Source organism: Bos indicus, chromosome 16 (assembly GCF_029378745.1).
Source record: "Bos indicus isolate NIAB-ARS_2022 breed Sahiwal x Tharparkar chromosome 16, NIAB-ARS_B.indTharparkar_mat_pri_1.0, whole genome shotgun sequence".
In the NCBI taxonomy this organism is placed as follows: Eukaryota; Metazoa; Chordata; class Mammalia; order Artiodactyla; family Bovidae; genus Bos; species Bos indicus.
This window is the reverse complement of record NC_091775.1, coordinates 61816282-61843319: the sequence shown is the minus strand read 5'-3', so window position 1 is coordinate 61843319 and position 27038 is coordinate 61816282. Positions and strand designations below refer to the sequence as shown.

The 27038-nt window shown below is 44.1% G+C and overlaps 1 protein-coding gene across 5 annotated transcripts in view; it reads right to left on the bottom strand.

Annotated features, from left to right (window-relative positions):
• Window positions 1-27038, bottom strand: part of LOC109570775 (protein FAM163A) — a 97389-nt gene that overhangs the window by 6223 nt on the left and 64128 nt on the right. For all 5 annotated transcript variants that reach the window (XM_070768522.1, XM_070768521.1, XM_070768520.1 and 2 more), the window contains exon 2: window positions 4449-4539. The gene's annotated coding sequence lies outside the window, so the exon portion shown is untranslated. The remainder of the gene's footprint in view (window positions 1-4448; window positions 4540-27038) is intronic.

The following is a 27038-nucleotide window of genomic DNA, read 5'->3' as shown; positions in this document are numbered from 1 at the left end:
ACAGCAATTATGACTGTATGCTGCATACCTGCACTGGTGCAATGGGTTCCTAAAGGATTTCACTGGTTTTGTCTTCACATGACCTATAGTCAGCCCTTCACCATGCCCTGCACCCCTCTTACTCCAGAGCCTTTCTGGCACCGCGCTGCCTTCAGGACACATTTATCTGCATGCAGACTTAATTTAGACTGAGCTTCAGTGGCTTTTCCCTCCCCGACTTCCCTCCATGCTCACCACCAATTTATTTTCCCCTTCTCACTGCCCATTGTCCTTCCCTGCCCCTCTCACAGGAATCCTCTGCACATCAGATAGTCCCAGTTCTTAAGACACGTATTGCCTAGTGATGAAAAGACACTTAATAAACCTTAAGAACCAGAGATGCACAGACCAGGGGCTGTGAGAACACAGGGGAGGGGGCAGCTACCTACTTGGGGAAAATTTCCAGAGAACATATTATGTTCCATGAGCAGAGTTCTAAAAGCTGTGTGGGGGCTTGTCCAACAGACAAAGTGCAGAGGGTAGAATGCACAGTCAAGGAATGTGAAAGAACACAGAGGTAACATACAGTTCTCAGCAACTGTAAGGATCCAGGAAGGCTGGGGTAGGCATGAAGCAGGCAAGGAGATGGGATTTAATGCTTATGGAGACAATGGGGGCTCCTGAAGGGTTTCTGTAGGGGAGACCATAATCTCTCACCTTCTCCATCTGTTTCAATTCTGCCCATCCTTCAGGGCTCTGAGAAGCCTTCCCCAGCTGCCTCATAGTGATGCAACCTCTCTTTCTGCACTTCTGCTGTAACGCCTTTCCATGTGCCACTTTTCAGGTCCTATCTTGGTGCAATGCTTGTCAACTTTCATGTGGGAACATCGTGACTCCTGCACTAAATTATGAGTCCTCTGGGGTCAGGAGTTGCATGTTATACTCTATCCTATCCTGAAGCTTTATACATAGTGCCTGGCACACAGCAGGCACTTAATAAAAGTAATCACTTCCCCATATGGGCTTCCCTGGCAGCTCAGATGGTAAAGAATGTGCTTGCAATGCAGGAGACCTGGGTTTGATTCCTGGGTTGGGGAAGATCCCCTGCAGGAGGGCATGGCAACCCACTCTAGTATTCGTGCCTGGAAAAGCCCATGGACAGAGGAGCCTGGCGGGCTTCAGTCCATAGGGTCGCAGAATCCGACACAACTGAGCGACTAACACATACATATATATCCTTCCCCATACGGCGCTTCTTTTACAGGCCTGGCAGTAATGACCCTGATCGACCACCAGAGGGCAGTGTATCTCTAGCCACTTGAGTCTCATCTGCAGGCAGAGCATCCTTGTTGGAAACTGGTTTGACTGCTGAAATGTGAGGTGAGCCATGCTTCAGGGTTCATTGGAGTGTTTGTTGGGAGTTGGGGTGAGAAGGTGAACCTCAGCCTTGGGAGGACTTATACACCATCACAACAACATCACTCCTCCTTCTCCTGCTTCACTGGCCTGTTCACCCCTGAGATGGCTCAAAAGACAGAGAGACTCTAGCAACCTGAGGTTGCAGGAGCCAGCAGTGGTCCACTCTCCTGAAAGTCTTGGCCTGGTCCCCCAGGATATGCCCAGGCTGCTTTAGGAAGCAGGGAATTATGAAACCATACAGGGAGAGCATCCTTCCTTCTCTGCCCTCCATGCCTGGCCTCCCTCTTTCAGCACCGTGAAGGCTGCACAGCAGAAGTGGCCTGTAAAGGGGAGCACAGCAGTATAGGCGGAGCCATGGGGCTGAAGGGCCATTCAAAGCCCAAATGTGCCACTTAGCAGGCACCCCATCTTGGAAGCTGGCCTTCTTTTTCATTTGTAAAAGAGAGATTACAAAAAAACGCAGCTTACTAGTATGACCGTGAATAAAACGATTCACATATACAATGGCCCCTTGTAAACTCTAAGATACCCTTCAAGCATGGTTATCTGTACAGAAAAGGGAGACCCAGACATTTCGTGACCGCTTAAGTCTGGCCTCACAGTCGTAAACCTAGAAGGGACATGCAGAGTGCATGTGGTCCTGGCCAGCCGCCTGGAGGCTCCAGTCCTGGTGGTGCATAGCATTTCAATTCTGCGTTTATGGTTTCAGGTGGGCTTGTTTTCTCTTTGCAAATAGATGTAAATAATCACAATAACTCCCTGAACCTAAACAGCTTTCATTCTACAGTTTACCATAAGTCTGAAATGGCAACCCACTCCAATATTCTTGCCTGGAACATCCCATGGACAGAGGAGCCTGGTAGGCTACAGTCCGTGGAGTCTCAAAGAGTCGGACATGACTGAGTGACTTCACTTTCTTTCTTAGTCTTTTCTCCTACATATGAATGCCTTCTATTCTGAGAGCACGATAATTAAGTCCAATTTGCTTGTTAAGTCCCACAAAGTTAGCCTAGGTACTCAACTAACACAACTGGCGATATAGTAGTGTACTGCAATAGGTTTATAATACTTTTCACATAAATAATATGTAAAAACAAACACAAAACATTTTTAATCTTAAACTACAGTAGCTTGAAAACTACAGTAGTAAACAGCTGGCATTCAGGGGCTGGCATTTATGGAACAGGCAAGAAGATTACTGACTGGAGGAGGGAGAGGAGATGGGAGATGGTAGAGCTGAAGGACTGTCAACAATAGGAGATGGAGGGCAAGCTACAGTTTCACTCATGCCTGATGTTGATGGCACAGGTTCTGGTTCCTTGCTGGATTCAATTCTATCTGTTGTTCAGTCACTGAGTTGTGTCTGACTCTTTGCGACCCTATGGACTGCAGCTCACCAGGCTTCCCTGTCCTTCACTATCTCTTGGAGTTGGCTCAGACTCATGTCCATGGAGTCAGTGATGCCATTCAACCATCTCATCCTCTATCACCTCTTCTTCTGCCTTCAGTCTTACCCAGCATCAGGGTCTTTTCCAATAAGTAGGCTCTTTGAATCAGGTGGACGAAGTATTGGAGCTTCAGCTTCAGCGTCAGCTCTTTCAATGAATACTCAGGGTTAATTTCCTTTAGGTTTGCAGGTTTGATCTTGCTTTCCAAGGGACTCTCAAGTCTTCTCCAACACCACAGTGTGAAAGCATCAGTTCTTCGGTGCTCAGCCTTCTTTATGGTCTAACTCTCACATCTAAACATGACTACTGGAAAAACCATAGCTTTGACTATATGGACCTTTGTTGGCAAAGTGATGTCTCTGCTGTTTAATATGCTGTCTAGGTTGGTCATAGCTTTTCCTATAAGGAGCAAGTGTCTTTTAATTTCATGGCTGCAGTTACTGTCCAAGGTCAATTTGGAACCCAAGAAAATAAAGTCTGTCACTGTTTCTATTTTTCCCCTATTTGCTATGAAGTGATGGGACCAGATGCCATGATCTTTATCTTTGGAATGTTGAATTTTAAGCCAGCTTTTTCATTCTCCTCTTTCACCTTCATCAAGAGGTTCTTTTGTTCCTCTTCACTTTCTGCCATAAGGGTGGTGTCATCTGCATATCTGAGGTTATTGATATTTCTCCCGACAACCTTGATTCTAGCTTGTCCTTTATCTAACCTGGCATTTCTCATGATGTACTACGTGTATAAGTTAAATAAACAGGGTGACAATATACAGCCTTGACGTATTCCTTGACCAATTTTGAACCAGTCCGTTGTTCCTTGTCTGGTTGTAACTGTTGCTTCTTGACCTGCATACAGGTTTCTCAGAAGGCAGGTAAGGTGGTCTGGTGTTCCCATCTCTTTAAGAATTTTCCACAGTTGGTTGTGATCCACACAAAGGCTTTAGTGTAGTCAACGAAGCAGATGTTTTTCTGCAATTCCCTTGCTTTTTCTATGATCCAACAAATGTTGGCAATTTGATGTCCAGTTCCTCTGCCTTTTCTAAATCCAGCTTGTACATCTAGTTCTTAGTTCACATACCATTGGAGCCTAGCTTGAAGGATTTTGAGCATGACACTGTGTGAAATGAGTGAAATTGTGTGTAGTTTGAACATTCTTTGGTATTGCCCTTCTTTGGGATTGGAATGAAAACTGACGTTTTCCAGTCCTGTGGCCACTGCTGAGTTTTCCAAATTTGCTGCCATATTGAGTGCAGCACTTTAACAGCATCATGATGATTTGCCTAAAGTCATAATAGCAAATGTCTGAGTCAGGACTGAACTCAGGACTGAAGGGCCAGTGCTATGGAGTTTCTGCCGCATCTCTTACCTGATTAATTTCCGAGGCTTTGAGAAGAAGGTCCCTATGTACCCTCGCAGGGCCTGGACAGAATGGATTCAGTGGGGACCAACTCAGGGGCTGAGAACAGCCAAAGAGAACAAAGGCTGTTGCCAACTGCAGAGCCCCGGGCCCACCCTCTGTGACCAGGACTTTCTGGAGCTCCCTCTCTACCAGCACCTCTCTTCACCCAGGATCCAGGTACCTTCTTCCGTGCCTCACACTTACGTGAACAGCTGGATCAGTGACAGCCCAGTCACGCCGGCTGTGCCTGAGCGGACAGCAGCTGGGGGCGCATCATGGCCAAGGGCATCAGTTCCTGCCAGAGAAGGGAGGGGAAGAAGGTCAGTGAGAGCTGGTGGGGGAGGCTGAGAGGACGGATGGGTGCACTCTGGCATCTGGCTGTGACCCCAGGACTCTGGAGTGGACACCCCCAAGAGGCTTGTTTCCTGACCTCCATGACTGCCTTGGTCTGAGGTCCCCCCAGCCTGAGAACCTAGGCTCAGACCTCTAAGGCCACATCCTATCCTGTCCTTGTTTCCTTCCCTCAGTGTCACTGCCTGGAACCCTCTGCCCAACGCGGCATCAGGACAAGAGCAACCTCCTGCTCTGGGAAGCGAGGCTCAATGGTGGAAGGAAGTCCGGCTCCTCTTTCATGCTCCTGCTGGAGCATGCTGCCCTGTCCCCTGGTGGACGTGTCCCTTTTGGCTGCATAGCTGATCCCTCTCACTCTGGCCCCATATACTTCTTTCCCATCCCCTTACCCCATTCTTTCCTGGAACTGTATTTCCAGTGCCCAGAGCTGCTCACACCTTTCTCTTACTCCAATACCCTGACTCCTCAGGCCAACGTGCCAACCAGACACTTGGATGGATAAGTTCATGCTGATGGAGGTGGAGGAAGTGAGATCCACCGAGGAATCCAGTGTAGGCAAATTATTGGGCATCCCTTCAAGCCAAAATTCTTTATCCACTCAACCTTATTTAGAGGAGCATCTGGGCCCAACCTAGGAATGGGGTGTTGGGGGCGGTGGGGAGAGGAAGGGTGCCCCCGATGGTGATGCTGGGCTGCTGCTCACTGTCCCGAGGAGAACCTGCTCCACTGGGTGTGTGTTTTCACTAGGGAGGGAACCTAACCATGAATGGGATGTGCTGAGCCACCTTCCACAGGGACAGGGCTGACAACCTCAGGATCTCTGGCTCAGCAGGAAGCTGGAGGTCAAAGCACAGACATTTTCAGGCCTCAAGGACTGTACCCATCTGAGTTCAGCAGGTCTCAGGAACAGAGCTCCCAGAGAAGTTGAGAAGGCAGTTGGTCACCTGCAGAGGTGCTCCATCCCCACCTCCACTTCCTTCTAGATCTAGGCCTTAACAATGTCTTCAGTGCCTGCCTTGGATGTTCTGGACACTCAGGCTTTCTCTTCTAAAAGATGTTTTCACTCATATGAAAATGTATGTCATATGTAGCTGGATGTCAGAGTGGGACTCTTCCCACCTAAGTGTTGACTGAGATGCCAATGGGTTGACATCAGAAGACTAAAGTGAATTTGGAAAAGGTCCCTCCTCCCTGGCCATGTGTGGGGAAATATACATGAGGATGCAAATCTGCTTCAGGATTCATGCTGTTGTTCAGTCGCTAAGTCATGCCAGACTCTTTGTGACCCCATGGACTGCAGCACACCAGGCTTCCCTGTCCTTCACTGTCTCCTGGAGTTTGCTCAGATTCATGTTCATTGAGTCAGGATTCATGAGTGCTTTGTAAAAGAGAGATGGGTCAATAATCTGGTGAAGATTTGGTGAGGAAGATTTCCTTGGCAAGAGCTGTTGCTGAGCCGTGAATCTCTCACTCCAACCAGCAAAAGAGGCGGGAGGGCCATGGAACTGGCAGGGCTCGTTGTCTTGAGTCCTGCTCAATAGTGCCACCTGGAGGCGTGAGAAGACCCCAGTTGAGGAGGCCAGGCCTCCAGATGCCCCAGGGGCTGAGCAAGGAGTTGCCCAAAAGGCCAGGAATAGAGATGATGTGTTTGCCTGGGTTAAGGAACCATCAGGGAACCTCAGAAGAGCCCCAGAAAGCATTCACAAAAGCAGGAACCAGTCTAAAGCTACTCTCTGCTCTCTAACCAGTAAGAATTCTCTATTTCGCAGCAGCTCTTGAGGATAGTGGGAGGGAGGGTAAGAGTGGGGGGAATGTAGACAGCAAGGGATTTTGCCCAATGCCCCAGTTGCAGCAGATCCAAACTGGAGAATAGGAGAAGAGTAATGCTGTTGGGTGGGGAGTATTTTGATTATCACTCATGACTGACACTCTAATTTCTGAGTTGAAACTGTATCTATAACTTAGAGTGACTACGAGACTATCACCTAGGAGGGAATGAAAAAGCAATGGGCCTGGCATAAGTTTTACTCTAGGGGCAGGGGCAGATTTCTCCCACTGAATACATTTTAAACTAAAGGGTACTTGATCGTACACCATGATCAAGTGGAATTTATCCCAAGGATGCAAGGATTCATCAATATACATGTATCAATTAGAGTAATACATGACATTAACAAACTGAAGAATAAAAACCATACAATCATCTCAGTATATGTAGAAAGGTTTTGACTTTCAACACCCATTTATGATAAAAATTCTCCAGAAAGTGGGCACAGAGGGAACATAACTCAACATAGTAAAAGCTATATATGACAAACCCATAGCTAACATTCTCAAGGGTGAAAAACTGAAAGCATTTCCTCTAAGATTAGGAACAAGACAAGGATATCCACTCCCACCACTTTTATTCAACATGGTTTTGGAAGTCCTAGAGACAGTAATCAGAGAAGAAAAAGAAAAAAAATAAATTCAAATTGGAAAAGAAGTAAACTGTCACTGTTTGCAGATGATGTGATACTATATATAGAAAATCCTAAAGATGCTACAAGAAAACTACTAGAGCTCATCTATGAATTCGGTAAAGTTGCAGGTTACAAACTTAATACACAGAAATCTACTGCATGTCTATACACGAAAAATGAAAGATCAGAAAGAGAAATTCAAGAGACAATTCCATTTACCAGGCATCAGAAAGAATAAAATACCTAGGAATAGAGCTACCTGAGGAGACAAAAGACTGTACTCTGGAAACTCTAAGACACTGATGAAAGAAATAAAAGATGACACAAACAAATGTAGAAATATACCATGTTCTGGAATTGGATGGATTAATACTGTGAAAATGACTATACTATACCAAAGCAATCAACAGATTCAGTGCAATCCCTATCAAATTACCTATAGCATTTTTCACAGAATTAGAACAAAAAATTTTACAGTTTGTATGGAAACACAATAGAAGACCCCAAATACCCAAAATAATCTTAAGAAAGAAAAATGGAGCTGGAGGAATCAGCCTTCCAGATTTCAGGCTATACTATAAACTACAGTAATCAACAGTATGATGCTGGCACAAAAACAGAAATTAGATCAATGAGACAGAATAGAAAGTTCAGAGATAAACCCGTGCACCTACGGTCACCTAATCTATGATGAAGGAGTCAAGACTATACAGTGGAGAGAAAACAGTCTCTTCAACAAGTGGTGCTGGGAAAACTGGCCAATACAAATAAAAGAATGAAATTAGGATACTCTCTAATACCATAAACAAAATAAACTCAAAATAGATTAAAGATCTAAATGTAAGGCTGGGGCTATAAAGCTCTTAGAGGGAAACATAGGCAGAACGCTCTTTGACATAAATCGCAGCAAGATCTTTTTTGATCCACTTCCTAGAGTAATGAAAATAAGCAAAAATAAATAAATGGGATCTAATTAAATTTAAAAGCTTTTGCACAGCAAAGGAAACCATAAACAAAATGAAAAGACAACCCACAGAACAGGAGAAAATATCTGCAAATGAATTGACCAACAGGGATTAATCTCCAAAATATACAAACAGCTCATGCAACTCAGTATCAAAAAAACAACACAATCAAAAAGTATTTATATATGGTAGAAACCAACACAAATATTATAAAGCAATTATCCTCCAATTAAAAATAAATAAAATTTTGAAAAATGGGAAGAAGATCTAAATATACATTTCTCTAAAGAAGATATTCAAGGAGGCTGAAAATCACATGGAAAGATGTTCAACATCCTAATTATCAGAGAAATGCAAATCAAAACTACAATCAAAACTATCATCTCACATAAATTAGAATGGCCATTATCAAAAAAATCTACAAATGAGAAATGCTGGAGAGGGTGTGGAGAAATGGGAACCCTCCTACACTGTTGGTAGGAATGTGAATTCATATAGCCATTATGGAAAATTAATATGGAGAGTATTAAAAATCTAAAAACAGAACTACCGTATGACCCAGCAATCCCACCCCTGGGCATATACCCAGAGAAAAGACATAATTCAAAAAGATACATGCACTGCTATGTTCCCAGCAGCACTATGCACAATAGCCAAGCCATGGAAGCAACCTGAGTGTCCATCAGCAGAGGAGTGGATAGAGAAGATGTGGTGCATAGATAATGGAATATGATTCAGTCATTTGTTGTTGTTATTTAGTCACTAAGTCGTGTCTGACTCTGTGAGACTCTGTGGAGTCCACCAGGCTCCTCTGTCCATAGGGTTTCCTAGCCAAAAATACTGGAGTGAGTTTCCATTTCCTTCTCCAGGGGATCTTCCTGATTGAACCCATGTCTTCTGCTTGGCAGGCGGATTCTTTACCACTAAGTAACCTGGGAAGCCCTTACTCAGCCACAGAAAAGAACAAAATAATGCCACTTGCAGCAACATAGATAGACGTAGAGATTGTCATAGAGTGTGGTAAGCTAGACACAGAAAGACAAATACCATACCATGTCATTTTATATATATAATTTTTTTAAAAGAGTACATACAAATGAATTTAATTACAAAACAGAAGTGGAGTCACAAATGTAGAAAACAAATTTATTGTTACTAGGGGATGTGGAGGGGAGGATAAACTGGAAATTGGGATTGACATATATACACTCCTATATATAAAATAGATAGCTAATAAGAACATGCTGTATAGCATAGGGAACTCAACTTAACACTCTGTAATGAACTATATGCGAAAAGAATCTAAAGCCCCTATGCTGGGAAAGACTGAAGGCAAAAAGAAGGGGGCGACAGAAAATGAGATGGTTGGATAGTATCACCAACTCAATGGACATGTTGCTGTTGTTATTCAGTCACAAAATTGTGTCCAACTCTTTGCAAACTGCAGGCTTCCCTGTCCTTCGCTATCCTCAGGGGAGTCTCGTATGCTGTAGTCCAAGGCGTTGCAAAGAGTTGGACACGACTTAGTGACTCAACAATAACAACAACAAATAACCGATTCGCTTTGCTGTACGGCAGGAACAGAACACTGTAAATCAACAATATGCCAACAGAAAGTTTTTAAAAAATAAAGTGATAGACCTCCTAGATTTTGATCCATGAAAGGGAGACAAAACACAAGTTACAGACTAGGAGAGATGAAAATGGAATATTACCACATACGCTGCAAACATAAGGAAACTAAAGGGTATTAAAAACAACTTTATGCCAATCTAAAAATACAGATGAAATGAATACATTTATGGAATAATGTAACCTACCAGTATTTCCTCAAGAAGAAATAAATTACTTGAAAGATCTTATAATGTGAAGAAATCAAATCATCAGAAGTTGACTTTCAAAATAAAGAAGGAAAAAATAAAACACGTAGGCCCAGAGAGCTTCACCAGAAACACCTACCAAACACTTAATAAAGAAACCATCCTATCTCACACAAAGCATTCCAAGAACAGAAAAAGAAGAAACGCTCTAAGTCATCTTACTATCACTTTTCACTAGCAACACAGAAAACGTAATTTTAAAGACATCATATAAAATAATGAGAAAATTATTAAGTCCTATCAGAGAAGACAATGGCACCCCACTCCAGTACTCTTGCCTGGAAAATCCCATGGACGGAGGAGCCTGGTAGGCTGCAGTCCATGGGGTCGCTAAGAGTCAGACACGACTGAGCGACTTCACTTTCGCTTTTCCCTTTCATGCATTGGAGAAGGAAATGGCAACCCACTCCAGTGTTCTTGCCTGGAGAACCCCAGGGACGGGGTACCCTGGTGGGTTGCCGTCTATGGGGTTGCACAGAGTCGGACACGACTGAATCGACTTAGCAGCAGCAGCAGCATTAAGTCTTAGGTGTATATGATCCCCTGGAGTAGAAAATGGCAACCCATTCCAATATTCTTGACTGGGAAATTCCATGGACAGAAGAGCCTAGCAAGTTACAGTCCATGAGGGTCTTAAAGAGTCAGACACAACCGAGAGCACACATACATAAAATACGAGCTATATAGGAGATGACAGAGGATGAGATGGTTGGATGGCATCACTGACTCAGTGGACATGACTTTGAGCAAGCTCCAGGAGATGCTGAAAGACAGGGAAGCCTGGCGTACTGCAGTCCGTGGGGATTGCAAAGAGTTGGACACAATTGAGCAACTGAACAACAATATAGGGATTTTTTTTAGAAATCTTTAAAATTTTACGGAAAGACTTAAAGATGCCTAAATAAATGGAAAGTTATACCAAAAAGATAAAAATAAAATAAAAAGTAAAGGGATATTTGAAGAAAAAAAATCAAAGTTGCTTTTAGGGCATAAATCGTACAACATGCTTGCTTAACCAGTTACTTTATAGAAAAATGGTCCGTGGAAATGGAAGAACTCTAAAAAATTTGTCCCAACATCTTTACTTCTCTAGAAGAAGAAATCAAGTTCAGAGAGGACAAGTGACTTACTTAACCACACACAGCAAGATAGAGATGGGACTGGAGAGGCACTGGGAACAGAGCCTCCTGGCCCCTGCTGTCTCTCCTCCCAGCACATCTGCTCTTATCTCACCAGGAGCTAAGGTGTCCCTAAAGCTGGATTTCTCACATTGGCTTGACAGTAACAATCCACCTGAGCCACACATTAAGGCAGAGACTCCAGATCTCCTGAAGCAGCATCTCCAGAGGAGGGACCCAGAATCTGCATCTTTAACAGGTTTGAATCTTGCCATCTGGTACTTTTGGGAAAAGATGTAGGAATGAAGGTCTTTGGGAGGATTTCAGGCTGGAGGCAGCAGGGGAGGTGGGTGACCTTGTGGAGCCTGTGGCATCATCTGCTGCCCATAACAAGGCTGAATCTGGATTCTGTGTCCTCAGGGCACACAGGCCAAAAGGAGGACGAGGGGAGTGCGGGGAGAACCAAAGGTAACACGGTGTCTCTGGGTGGGATGGAGCCAATAGAGGTCAAGGTGGGGAACCTTAAGTCCATTCTTCTAGTGAAAGCTGGGGGAACATAAAAGCCACCCTGATCTGATCTCATTTACAAAGCAGAAAAAGAGACACAAACACAGAGAACAAATGTATGGATACCAAGGGGGAAAGGAGGGTGGGATGAATTGGGAGATTAGGATGGACACACACACACTACCATGGATATAAAAGATACCTAATGAGAACCTACTGTATACAGCACAGGGAACTCTACTCGGTGCTCTGTGGTGACTTAAGTGGGAAGGAAATCCAAAAAGGAAGGGATGTATGTACACGTATAGCTGATTCACTTGGCTGAAGAGCAGAAACTAACACAACATTGTAAAGCAACTCTACTTTAAAAAAAAAAATAGCCTCCCTGATAGAATCTGCTGGAAATGGGTTTCCCAGTCCCCATAAGGCCAGGGGTCTGTGCTCTCTCGGAAGGACCCCTGCCCTCAGTGACTTCAGCACCCAGAGGCGGGTCATCTCCCTCACCGCCTGGACCAGCAGTGACAGGAAGCTCCTGCCGCAGCTGGCACCAGCCCATGTAATTAACGATCAGCTGCCCCCTGCACCCTGCTTGGCCCCCTTTGGAGCACAAGTTAATTGAGCAGGGCCTAAGCACCGGCTGATCTCAATTTCTTCTGATGCAATTAAGCCTTCTCCAGTCATTTATTAACTCATGAAATTGACACAGCAGGTTAGCAGCTCCTAAGAAGAGCAGTTTTTTTCCCCTTGTTCCCTGTCTCCTCAGACATCAATGCTCTGGCATGGCTGGCGGAGGGAATCAGACAAAGGGGCTCCTTTTACTCTGATTGTGCTTATGGCCATTACCAAGCCCTGATTCCCAGGATGAGGGTGGGAAGACTTGGTGGTCAGATTGGTCCCTTTGTCCCAGAGGAAGTACCACAGCAGCAGAGAGGTGTGTGCTGTTTGAGTAGGGGCCTCTCTGAGAGATACAGGGAAACTCAGCAAATCATCAAGGGAAAAGAGAACCTCAATATAATAACGATAGTAAACAGGCAGTTTATAAAACAGAATCAAAAGGCTAACAAGAAAATGAAGAGATGCCCAAACTCAACATAATCTAGGAAATGCAAATGGAAACCATAGTGAGCTATCCCTCTACACTGGTAGACTAGCAAAAATTGGTGGGGATTTAGGGGCACTGCTGGTAGGGTGTAGTTATAACAGCCGTTGAGGGAGAGACTTACCACTACTTGGTCATATTAAGTTCAGACCCCATGAGACAGCAACTCTGCTCCTGGGTCTGTGTCCCCCAAATTTCTCAATATATCCATATGGTGCCACGTGTGAAGATGTTCATCCCTGTGTTTTTTATGGTGGCAGAGAACTGGAAGCAAGCTCAGTGATCATCACTGGAGAGTATAAAGTCAGGTAGACATACACCTCAGAGGATAATGCAACTGCTGAGAGCAAGGACCAATCGGACCAGAGTAACACAGAGTGACAGGGATAAATGTTAGCAGAGGGCTAGGTTAAAAAAAAAACACACACACAAACAGAATTAGACGTATAAAGATGTATAACACTGCTTATATAAATTTAAAATACAAGCACAGGTCCAGCAACCGGGTTAAGAATCCTCCTGCCAAAGCATGGGACACAAGTTCGACACCTGGTCCAGGAAGAACCCACATGTCGTGGGGCAACTAAGCCCATCTGCCAAAACTACTGAAGCCCTCAGGCCCTAGAGCCTGAGCCCCATACGAGAAGCCACCACAGTGAGAAGCCTGCACACCGAAACTCCAGAGCAGCCCCTGCTCACCCCAACTAGAGAAGAGCCTGAGCAGCAATGAAGGCCCAGCATAGCCAAAAATAAACAAATCAAACTGAAAAAAGAAAAGATCCCACAATCACCAAACTATGCTTTAAAAAAAAGAACACATACCGAAACAAAAACAACAACCCCCTCACCCAAGTTCATAGATACAGAGAACAGGTTGGTGGTTGCCAGAGGTAGGGAGTGGAGGAGGGAGAAATGGGTGAAGAAGGTCAAAAGGTACAAACTTCCAGTTATAAAATAAGTAAATAAGTCATGGAGAAATAATGCACAGCATGGTGACTATAATAAAACTCTATTGTACTTGAAAGTTTCCAGGAGAGTAGACCTTAAGAGTTCTCATCACAAGAAAAACATTTTTTGGCCACTGGTCACAGGTGATAAGTAGACTTATTGTGGTGATCATTTTGCAATGTATACAAATATGAAATTACTATGTGATATACCTGAAATCAATACACTGTTATCTGTCAATTTTACCTCAATAAAACAAAATCCAAAATACATACCCCAAAATGTATATGCATTAAACATGTTAGAATGGCTGACTGTGGAAGGAGGAGAATGAAAACAGGAATAAGAATAAAAGAGAAAAAAAAATAATAGAGAAGAAGGGCCTTGCCCAGACCAATGATGAATCATATTGTGGACTATCTGAGAAGTAATACTGATGAGTATAATTAACTTAACATTCTACATCTGAGGTCCAACCCAAACAAAAAGGAAAGGGGTCTCTCACCACCCCAAGGAGGGCCTCCGTGCTGCACACTTCTATCTGACCTTCCTATCTGTTCTCAGGTAACTGTATTGTTGCCACACTGGGGTCAAGTAGGTATATTTTGTTTTCTTCTTAAAATGACAGACCATTTAAGGGCATTGGAATCTTGTGTCTTCATAAAGCTCCACTCCAGTGTTCAGCACATTTTAGACTGTGGGATGGCAGATCTAATGGGGAAGCTGCTTTGCATGCAGAGCGTGGGCTGTTTTATGCAGATGACACTTGTCTCTGTGGCTCTTGGGGTCAGGATTCCCGATTATGGGCCTGTTCTCTCTGCTTCAGAGAGATGACTGTGGAGGTCAGCAAGCGTTTTAAAGGCTTGGTTCACCTTGGACTCAACTCTCTTTCCCTTTCTGCCTTTCAAAACAACATTCGTTACTTCTGACAGAGTTTTCCTGTGTGCATCTTGTTTGATGTTCAGACACGGCAGTTTTTTCACTTCTCTTATTTCACAGAAAACATAAAGCTCAGAAAAGCAAAGTGGCTCAGCCAAGGTCACACAGCTATTTTGGGGAGAGCCAGGGCACCCTGCCCTCACCATTCTTCCATGCCCAGTGTAGTTCTTGCTCTGCAAGGAACACATGCCCTGTGCCATGGCCCCATTTCCATGTCACCCCAGCTTTTCGGACTCCACGTTCTATTTCCTGACTCACCACTCGCAGGAGGGACGGGGCATCACGGCCTGTGTGTTGGGAAGACTCATTGGTCTATATGGTTCACTGGGATTTCTCTCCATCTGTATTTGATCTCTACTGGCATTTGGGAGGTGTTCCGAGATCCCTAGGCAGCAGGCCTCCAGCCCGCTGACTGTGAACATGCTTGTTAGGAAAGGCAGAAGCCTCTGTGGGGTTTGTTTCTCCTTGCTGGAAAGACATCAGCAGTCTGGAAGAGATCCAGGTGAGAACGCAGGCCATTGAAAGGAAGTAAAGTTTCAGGCCAGATGGTGATAAGGAGAGGCAAGGCGCTAGGATAACAGGTGGACCAGAAGGAGCTAACCTGTGAGGGATGGGTCTCAGGACCATAGAGCCATCTAACTCAGAGTAGCAGAAAGGGGGAGGCTTGCTCAAGCTGTCCAAGGGACGGATGTGAAGTAATGGGATAAAAGGAGACCAAAGACGTTGAGACCAAATTAAGGCAAATCTCACAGGACACAAACAAATGTAACAGTGAGATTTGAAATCTGTCAACCTACATTGCACAGGGAGGCTTGGGGAGCATTATGGAGCTGCTCCGTCTCCTGGGTCAAATCTAGAGACCTGGCCTATTCATGCTGCCGGTTGGGTTTGACTGGGCCAGGGTGAGGATACAGCAAGGATGGGACGAGGCAACTTCTGGTTTTGGGGGGCTTAACAATTGCACCAGGATTTATTCAGGATACTTAATCACTTCAATGAGAACATTCTAAAATGGGCAAAAGAGCCCTGAGGAGGACTTCCCTGGTGGCCCAGGGGTTAAGAATCTACCTGCCAATGTAGGGGACACAGGTTCGATCCCTGGTCTGGGATGATCCCACATGCTGCAGAGCAACCGAAGACCAAAGACCATGTGCCACAGCTACTGATCCCCGCTCTAGAGCCCTTGAGCCTTTACTGCTGAATCCTGTGTGCCTAGAGCCTGTGCTCCACAGCGAGAGAAGCCACTGCGATGAGAAGCCTGTGCACCGCAACTAAAGAGTAGCCCCTTTTCACTGTAACTATAGAAAGCCCAGAGGCAGCAACAAAGATCCAGAACAACCAAAAAAAAAAAAAAAAGAAACCATATATATATATATATTTATTTAAAGGCCATTTGCAGGTAATACAGCAATGGTGACAGCAGGCCTTTGGCAGGTGGGGCAACACTTCATGGAAACCATGGGAGAGCGCCTGGTAGAATCCTGTGGGCTTAGTGAGCAGAATGGGAAATTTACATCCAAATATGCCTCCTATTCTTAATAGTTCACACACACTCACACACACTCAAGTCAACTGCATGCCACAATATATATGGCTCCTATTTCATATTCTGGGTTTGCTAATTCTCAAGTAATTCTTTGGGTGTCTTTGTGGCGTTCCGTTAAACTTTTCTAAAAATTGACCTACATGATTTGTCAATATCATCTTGGGCAGAGGGAGCAAAACCAAGGAAACAGGGTTTGTATCTTGATGAGTTGTATTTCTATCTGTTACATGCACTGATTTCTCTGGCCGCGAGAGTGGCCTGGGATGGCTCTTCCAGCTGAATCTTTATCACTTTGCACCCTGTGGATGGGGTAGGCAGGCTTCCCCAAGAAACCCTGGGGCTTCCAGCTCCCCACAAGAAGTGGAGATGGAGATTGTTTCCCATTTCATCCACTGGTCCCTGAGGGCTGAAGGGTTGAAAACTGCTTGTGGCCAGATTACTCATCAGGGAAAGCTCTAGAACAGACTGGATACAGATAAGCCATGCTCTCTCAGAAAACAGGTTACAAAAGAGCAACTTTACATTCGTGTGTGTGTGTGCAATAGGAAAACATATTGCATAATAGGGAAACATACACTATTTATAGCTTTCCCCCTCTTCTGCTTTCTGCTAATCTGTGTCTACCAGCTCATCTGGACTGGAGAGTAAAAGGTAAATCGGGAGACACCATTCTATTTGAATAGATATGACCTGACCTGAATATACTTAGACAATGAAAGGAGAAGAGGAGAAATTCAAGAGCTGGCATGAAAGGTACTTGAAAAGCATTCTGGAGAGACTGCAAAGAGGAGGAGACGAGGTGGCTGCCATATGCATGAGACACTGGGAGAGGTGGAAATGGGAAAGAGGTTGTTGTTCAGTCGCTCAGTTGTGTCTCACTCTTTGCGACCCCATGGACTGCAGCATGCCAGGCTTCCCTATTCTTCACCATCTTCTGGAGCTTGCTCAAACTCATGTCCTTTGAGTCAGTGATGCCCTCCAACCATCTTGTCCTCTGTCATTCCTTTCTCCTCCTGCCTTCAATCTTTCCTAGTATCATCAGCCTTTTTTAATGAGTCAGTTCTTTACATCAGGTGGCCAAAGTATTGGAGATTCAGCTTCTCCATCAGTCCTTCCAATGAAAACTCAGGATTGATTTCCTTTAGGATTGACTGGTTTGACCTCCTTGAAGTCCAAGGGACTCTCAAGGTAAAGAGGAGTTTTGAGTATTTTATATATTATGAATGAAATTTATTCCCTTGGGATTTCCCAAACACTTCAATAAAGGTTTACATTCCTTTCCACATAGGTTTTGCATATTGGATTGAGTTTAAATAAGACACCTTGAGGAGACTGAGCCCACAGGGCAACTTTTCCGTTTTTTTTTTTTCACAGGTTATCATCATAAAGGAGGATGATTTGTCCAAAGAAAGATAATTGGAGGAGAAGACTTTTGAGAGTCCCTTGGACTGCAAGGAGATCCAACCAGTCCATCCTAAAGGAGATTAGTCCTGAGTGTTCATTGGAAGGACTGATGTTGAAGCTGAAACTCCAATACTTTGGCCACCTGATGTGAAGATCTGACTCATTTGAAAAGACCCTGATGCTGGGAAAGATTGAGGGCAGGAGGAGAAGGGGATGACAGAGGATGAGATGGTTGGATGGCATCAGTGACTCAATAGACATGGGTTTGGATAAACTCTGGGAGTTAGTGATGGACAGGGAGGTCTGGCGTGCTGCAGTCCATGGGGTCGCAAAGAGTCGGACACAACTGAGTGACTGAACTGAACCGAACCAGTAACTCTTGGGCTTTCCCTGTGGCTCAGCTGGTAAAGATTCTGCCTACAATGTGGGAGACCTGAGTTTGATCCCTGGGTTGGGAAGATCCTCTGGAGAAGGGAAAGCCTACCCACTCCAGTATTCTGGCCTGGAGAATTCCATGGGCTGTAAGTCCACGGGGTCACATACAGTCGGACATGACTGAGAGAATTTCAGTTTCACCAGTAACTCTCAGAGGTGGGAGGATGCCAATTTAGGTCAAGTTGGAAAGAGATATAGAGATTAGTGTTTATGAACTTCCTAAGTAGAAAGACAGAGAAGATAGGGATTTGGTAGGAAGTATGAATGATAAACAATTCCCCAAAATATTCCTAGTAAGTAGTCCCTCTGGGACCAGCCAACATGAGCTCCAGGCTATGGCCAAGCCTGCATCTGGGTCTCTGACCCTGGGGGGCCATGGTGATGTTTTTAAAAAAATCTCCTCTTATTTGAATGACCACTCCTTAATTTTATACACTTTTCCTACTCATTACTTTGTGCTTTTCTTATCAGTCTCTTTGAATATTACCAGTTAGGCATATTAACACTTGCAGTGTCAAAACTACTGTAAATGTTTTCCCCAGTATGAACTCCTTTACAGTGTAAAAGTTTTAAACTTTTAGGGAGCTAAATCTTTCATCACTTTTTGTTCCCTACTTGGCTTAGGAAGTTTTGCACACAGGGTTATGTAAGAAATGTTTCACTTAAAAAATTTAATTATTCATCTTGCAGGGATCTGTTTTTGTGCTCTTAGGGTTTCAGTTTTAGTTTTTTTTTCCTTAGATAGAAAGCCAGTTCTGCCAGGTAAGCCGAATTGTCTTAGACTAAATTATCGTCTTTAGTACATATTAATTTCAGATCTATTTATGTGTGGATCTATTTCTAAATTCCCTATTCAATTCTACTTACCTACAATTATTCATATGCCCCACTGTTTTAATTAACTTGATTTATCATAAATTTTTAATGACTTGTAAGATTATATATACTTTTATTGAAGTATAGTTGATGTGCAATATTATATGTTTCAGGTGTACAATAGTGATTCACAATTTCTAACATTTAATATTCCAATCACAATTATTATAAAATATTGGCTATATTCCCTGTGTTGTATATATTCTTGTAGCTTATTTATTTTATACACAGTACTTTGTACCTCTTAATCCCCTACCCCTATCTTGCCCCTCCCCTCTGCCCTCTCCCCACTGGTAATCATTAGTTTGCTGTCTGTATTTGTGAATCTGTTTCTTTTTCTGTTAAAATCACTAGTTTGTCTTATTTTTTAGATTCTACATATAAGTGACATCATGCAGTATTTTTCTTTCTCTATATGACTTATTTCACTTAGCATGCTGCTGCTGCTGCTGCTAAGTCGCTTCAGTCATGTCCGACTCTGTGCGACCCCATAGACAGAAGCCCACCAGGCTCCCCCATCCTTGGGATTCTCCAGGCAAGAACACTGGAGTGGGTTGCCATTTCCTTCTCCAATGCATGAAAGGGAAAAGTGAAAGGGAAGTCGCTCAGTTGTGTCCGACTCTTAGCGACCCCGTGGACTACAGCCTACCAGGCTGCTCCTTCCATGGGATTTTCCAGGCAAGAGTACTGGAGTGGGGTGCCATTAGCATAAAACCCTCCAAATCCATCCATGTTGTTACAAGCAGTAAACTATTTTTTTCAGCTGAGTAGTATTCCAACACACACACACTTGTGTGTATAGATATATGATATATATATATACATACACATCTTTATCTCTTCATCTGTAAATGGACACTTAGCTCGCTTCCATATTGTAAGACTACTTTTTAACTTTTTATTACTGTGTAACATATAGTGAAACTGTTAGTTGCTCAGTCTTGTCTCACTCTTTGTAACCCCATGGGTACCTACCCACTAGGCTTCTCTGTCCATGGAATTCTCTAGACAAGAATACTGGAGTGAGTAGCCATTCCTTCTTCAGTGGATCTTTCTGGCCCAGGGATCGAACCCAGGTCTCCTGCATTGCAGGCAGATTCTTTACCATCTGAGTTACTAAGGAAGTCTGTGTCACATATAGAAAGGGCACAAATCAAATTTTCTCACTGCGAACACATCCATGTAACTTACCCCCTAGAAGTCTCCCTTAGGGTTCTGGCTTACGAGTCTGTCTTTAACTCCTGGGCAGAGCTCTGGTGATTGGCACATGAGTGTAGACTTTCTCATGACCACTGCTGGCTCCTGGGCCATAGCTTCTTACAGAGTGGCTCAGGGCCTTATAACCAGAAGCCAAGGTGGAGAAGATTGCTGTGGCTGGACTATGATGAGGAGAGAGATGTGAACTTCTTCGCCCGAGCTTTCCCACCTGGAAAGGGCACTGAACCGTGTCATCTGTCAATGAGCAAAGAGGCAAAGCAACTGAAGCCTGAAGTCTCTCAGTTTCTTCTCACCAACAGCAGGAAGAGCTGGGCTATTCCCTTTTCAAACTCCACTGTCCAGGTGGTGGAACCGGGAGGATCTGGGACACAGGCCCCTTGACAGGGTGGGTGCAGGGGCTGCTACTCCTTTCTCTGTGCAGAGAGCCCTCAGGGGAGGACATCCCACTCCAAATCAAAGCTGCCCTGCGTAATACCGTCTACTGAGTTCTGTTCTGTGGACAGGGAAACCTTTATGGGTGATGCTCTGTTAGGGAAAACTTTTCCTTCATTTGGATTCAGACTAAACTGTCTCAGAATTATTTGGCCTTGGGAGACATGTGGTATGAATGTGCATGTGTGCACACACATGCTCAAACCAACACCAACCCTCTGGAGAACCGCCATACGCAAACCCGCGCATCACACTACCTGCGAGAGAGACAGGCAGACAGGGAGGGTCAAAGCCCAAATTGGACTGACCTGCAATGGTGAAGACTCTCCCTCCCCCAAATGCCCTAGGTGATTCTAGATTGGTGAGCTCAGATACTGGGAAATGGACTTCGAGCATACCATGTCCCCTGTATTGCCATGGAGAGAGAAGGCTGGCAGATCCTAAGGAACAAACAAAGCCTGTGGGTCATGGACCCAAGAATGGTCCCCTCTGAGAAAGTGAGGAAGAAAAAGAGGAAAAGGGAGATAACTCACTTGCTGTCTTGCTTGATGCTATAGGACTGGCCAGGCTCCATATCCAGTTCAGTGTTTTCCTCCTGGCAGACTACACCCCTCTAATTATTCCCGACCTGCCAATCAAACCTGTTCCTGCAGAAGTCTTGGCAGGGATGGGAGATTGGAGAACTAGGCCACTAAAGGCAAACGTGATTTCTCTATCCCACTGCTCATTGGAGGCTAATACAAAAAGGGCAGATCCAACCAGAAGGTGAGGGACTCCCAGATGAAAAACAACCAAAGCGTTGCTGAGAGTGGCAAGGAGAGGAAGAGAAGGAGCATATTGTGTGGACATGCTGATCCCCGCATGGCCTGCTTCCTTGTTTTCTTAAATTTTCTGGAGAAGTAGGGGGAATGGGGGAGAGGTAGAAAGATGACACTTGAGTAACAAATAATAAAGGAAGAGATGAGTGGAAAGCTGCCTCTGTGTAACTCTCACCTGTTCAAGCTGGTTTGCCTTCAAGGGTCATTTATGATGGATCCCTCTCTCTGAAAGACAGTCTTCTCAACATCTCAAGACAGATAGCATGCCATATATCAATGCTCAGTTAGCTGGCATAAAAGAGAAGTCCCCAGACCTGGGGCCTGGGTATTGGGCAGGGAGCCTTGCACGTGGGGGACCCAGGATCCTCCCATTTTGGGCCTCTTTGCCTCCAGCCATCAGACAGAGGATGCGTGGAGGATCATGAGAGGAAGGGTTTTGTGGGTCAGACCTCCAGGAGTGCACGTCACTTCTACTCCCATGCCATTGGCCAGACTCAGGCCACACCTAAGTGCAAGGGAAGCTGGGAGACGTGAAGGGCTGAGTGCCCGGGAAAGAGCAGGACCAGGTTGTACAGCGCAGAGGCATCTCTGCCACAGCCCCTACCTTCTAGTCCAGTTTTAGTCTTTGGCATTCTCTTTGCACTTTTGCTCCACTAATACTGAAATGCATGTCTTTCCCTAGTTAAGCCGTCCTCTCTTATATCTCTTCATCCTTATATACACTGTTCCTTCATCCTAGGCCACCTTCTTCCCACCTGTATCTATTTGGCAATTTTTTTATTACTCCTTTAGGAATCAGCTTGAGAAGAACTCCGGCCCCTTCCGGCATTCCATAACTCCTCTAGGCAGGCTTCACACTTCCTCATTCTGTACCTTATGGATCCCTCCTTTGTAGCACTTGCATAATTTATAATCCATAATTTATCATTGTTTTGCAGTGGGCCCATCTCCGTTACTAAACTGCAAGCCCAGTTCTGGCAGGAATGGCACCTGCTTAGCAGAATGCCTGGGACAAAAAGGACTCAGTAAACACTTAGTGATTGAATGAACAAAAGACAGAGCATCTGCCCTGGTTTTCTTTTTTCCAGGCTAAATGTTCTCATTTCCTTTTACCTTTCCCCAGGTACATGGCTTTGAATCTCTTTATTATCCTTGTCCCTGTCTTCAGAATGAGCTCCAATGTATCAAATTCATCATCAAATTGGGAGCCCCACATCTGAATAGGGCTCTCTGGGTTTGAATTGACTGGTGCAGGCTTCACTGGACAGGCTTTGCCCCCTCGTCCAGTGGCAAAATTCATGGCTGGCATGGGACAGGGCCTCAACTATGGTCATAGTCGCTTCTTTCCTCTCGGAATACTTCCCTCCTCCCCGAGCCATGCACATCTAATATTCCACTCAAGAATCATCTCTTCTGATAGGACATTTTAAAGATCTAAGGGGAAGGGCATTAAGTTTAGATGTGTAAGTATTGCTGGGTTATGTGGGCTTTTCAAATTTATTCCAGATGTTTCTATGTCTATAGATAGGGACAGTCACTGTGCCACACTTTCTTTCTTAGCAGGGGAATCACCTGTGTAGCCTCTTTTTGTCATGTAATTATAAATAACTGGTATGGTGGGTTGGAGTGTAATATCTAGTCCTTCCTCCTCTTGCCTGTCTTACTGCATTGCAGAAGCTAGAACTCTAAAAGTGACATTTTCCAGATTCCCTTTGCGGCCAGGGTTCTGGTCATGATTTAAGTGGGGCCAATCAGATGCATCCCCTCTCACGTGGCTCGGTGGTAAAGAATCCACCTGCCAATGTGGGACATGCAAGTTCACCTGGGTCAGGACGATCCCCTGGAGGAGAGCAAGGCAACGCACTCCAGTATTCCTGCCTGGGAAATCCCAAGGACAGAGGAGCCTGACAAGCTACAGTCCATGGGGCCTCAAAACAGTAGGACAAGACTTAGCGACTAAACAGGCAGGATCTGTGTGGCTCTGGAGCCAGTCATTATGGTGGCAGCTTCCTGACCTCTAGATTACAGCTGAGGCCATGTGTTCCTATGGCCAGTAGCCACAGTCTTAGCTTTGTGATCCCTCAGCTTCCTGATACAGTGCTATTGTTTCAGGGATCATTTGTAGGGGCTCAGCCTAGAGCCTGCCCCTTAGATCTTCCAAAGACTTGTAATCACCTAATCCCCTGTGTCAAATATACTTACTCTTAACATAGCTGAAATGAAATGAAGCAAAAATAAAAACTAGGAAAAAATAATTTAAAAGATAGGTAGAGTGACTTTTAGTATCTGCAACCTGACCAGTAAGAGCAGGCACCCATTGACCTCCAGGAAAAGTCATCCAAAGCTTTTGTGGCTTGATGAAAACTGTACTTCTCTTCTTGAGGCCATTTGGTATGCACAGAGCTGAAAAAGTAATGTATGAAATTGTATAAGGATCCCAAGATCCTTCTGAGAGGGCAGAGACCAAGACTTCCATTCCTTCCTAAGATCCAAACTTAGGGAATCCTGGGGAGTGGCCCTGACCAAGATCTGCTGGAAGTAAAGAACTCCAGGGGAGCAGAGGGTACCTGTGAAGGTGATGGCTGGTTCTGGCCTGTCACGTGACTTGAGTCAGATGCTTCTTCTTTTAATTTCAGCATTTTGATTATTATTTTGGAGTATAATTGCTTTACAATGTTGTGTTACTTTCTGCTGTACAACAAAGTGAATCAGTTATATGTATACATATATCCCCACCCTTTTGGCCCTCCTTCCCATCCCACTCCCATCTCACCCATCTAGGTCATCACCAAGCTCTGAGCTGAGCTCCCAGAAGTCTCTCTCTCTCTTTTTAAAAAAATTTTTAATTGGAGGAAAATTGCTTTAAAATGTTGTGTTGGTTTCTGCCATCCAATAATGCAAATCAGTCATAATTATATATATCCCCTTCATCGTGAGCCTCCCTCCCCACTTCTATCCTACCTCTCTAGATCATCACAGAGCACCAGGCTGGCATAGCATGGGGCTTTGGGGAGCAATGGCTGTGTGAGCACCAGGAGATATTTAACCTAGGATCAGGGCTGTTCAGGGACCATGTCAGCAGAGAAGATTTTGCGACAGCAGCAGACAAATGTGACAGAGCCAAAGCTAGCATTCAGTAGCACATCCTGGAGACCAACCAAACACAGACTGACCAGAATTTCTAAGTTTCTTTCTCAGCTTTGTACCTGGAAACAAGAACAACTTCCTCTGGGCTGAAGAAGATCCTTAAGGTTTGGAGGGAGAGGGTAAAGAGGTCTCAAGAGGGAGATACTGAACTTTTTGGTAATAGGAACCTTTGAGGAGTTGAAAAATTCATTGGATAAATAAGAATTATGAACTTATTTGTACCCCAAACTGGTGAAGTGGGTCGCCCAAGTTACAGGCACAAAAGAAAAACCTAACTACATTCAAAATTAAAATTCTATGTGTACATGAACCCAGGACAAAAATTAATTAAAAGGTAAATAATAGATTGGGGAATTACCTGCAATAAATAGGAGAACTTATTTAGATGATAAAGGAATATATTAAGACCACATAGGTGAATAAGCAAAACACAGAAATGGATGATTTACCAAGGATGAAATGAATTAATAAATATATGTAGAACTATCCAACCCCACTAAAAGTCAAAGGAATGGAAACTGAGACATATTTCTTCTTTCTACTAAATTATAGGAAATTATTATATTAATACCTAGTGTTGATCAGGTTGGGGTTTAATACTCTTCGTTTCTAGGTGAAAATTTGTAAAACTCTTTGGGCAAATATTTGGCAATATTTATTTTAGAAATGTATATAGCAAAGGTTTCTAGTTTTAAATGGCTTATCAAAATCTGTATTTATCTTTCCTACCCCGCACAACATCCTATTGAAATAATAAGAAACAATAAACAAATTTACAGCAGCCCTGAAAAATCAGAAAATTGTGTCTCCAACTGAAGCTTCTGTATGAGAAGAAGCTGTTGAGGGCAGATTCATGGTGAACACCAAGAACCCATGGCCCCATAACAGATGGCAGAGAAGACATCCACAATGGTAAGTTTTCCTACCAGAAATACACATATGCACAGATACAAGTATATTCTTTGTAGTATTATTTGTGATTGCAAATATTTGATAAATACCCATCAGTAGAGGAAATGTTAAGTGAATTACATCCGCAGCAGTGGATGAATACGTCCGTCAGATAGTGTCAGAGCTTGCATTCAATAGCACACGACGTGAAAAGGAAAGTGAACCTCAATCAGCCGTGTCTGACTCTTTGCGACCCCATGGACAATACAGTCCATGGAATTCTCCAGGCCAGAATACTGGAGTGGGTAGCCATTCCCTTCTCCAGGGGATCTTCCCAACCCAGGGGTCAAACCCAGATCTCCCACACTGCAGGCAGATTCCTTACCAGCTGAGCTACTAGGGAAAACCTAGCACACTACGTAGCACCAACCAAATGCAAGCAGACTGGCTGGAATTTCTACGTTTGTTTCTCAATGTTGTACCTGGAAACAGTAGTAGCTTCCTCTGGGCTGAATAAGATCCCTAACATTTAGAGGGAGAGGGTAAAGAGGTCTCAAGAGGGTGAAAATGAACTTTTTGCTAATAGGAATATTTGAGGGGGGTTGATTAATTAATTAGAGAAATAAGAGCTATGAACTTGTTTGTACCCCAAGCTGAATTACATGTTACATGAATTACAGTTCTTCCACGGAATACTATGAAGTTGTTAAAGAGAATGAGGTAGAGTAACATTCCATTTATATTAAAGATTGTATGTATGAAATTAACATCTGAAAATGTTCATTTGTTTAATGCAACATTCCTATTTCTGGTAATATATTCAGAAGGAAATGAAACAGAATAAGGCAACACTGGAATCAGAGAAATATTCACCATAGTGTTATTTATAACAGAAAAAATGGAAATAAGTAAACTGCTAATGATACAGGAATCATTATTTTATTCATAGTACAGGGACTCAATGACACATTGGATAACCATGATGGTGTGGTCACTCACCTAGAGCCAGGCATCCTGGAGTGTAAAGTAAAGTGGCCTTAGGAAGCATTACTACAAGCAAAGTTAGTGGAGGTGATGGAATTCCAATTGAGCTATTTCAAATCCTAAAATGAAGAACTAAAGATCCTCTTGATGAAAGTGAAAGAGGAGAGTGAAAAAGTTGGCTTAAAGCTCAACATTCAGAAAACTAAGATCATGACATCTGGTCCCATCACTTCATGGCAAATAGATGGGGAAACAGTGGCTGACTTTATTTTTCTGGGCTCCAAAATCACTGCAGATGGTGATTGCAGCCATGAAATTAAAAGACGCTTACTCCTTGGAAGGAAAGTTATGACCAACCTAGACAGCATATTAAAAAGCAGAGACATTACTTTGCCAACAAAGGTCCGTCTAGTCAGTTCAGTTCAGTTCAGTTGCTCAGTCGTGTCCAACTCTTTGCAACCCCATGAATCCCAGCATGCCAGGCCTCCCTGTCCATCACCAACTCCCAGAGTTCACCCAGACTCAACGTCCATCGAGTCAGTGATGCCATCGCCATCTCATCCTCTGTTGTCCCCTTCTCCTCCTGCCCCCAATCCCTCCCAGCATCAGAGTCTTTTCCAATGAGTCAACTCTTCGCATGAGGTGGCCAAAGTACTGGAGTTTCAGCTTTAGCATCATTCCTTCCAAAGAAATCCCAGGGCTGATCTCCTTCAGAATGGACTGGTTGGATCTCCTTGCAGTCCAAGGGACTCTCAAGAGTCTTCTCCAACACCA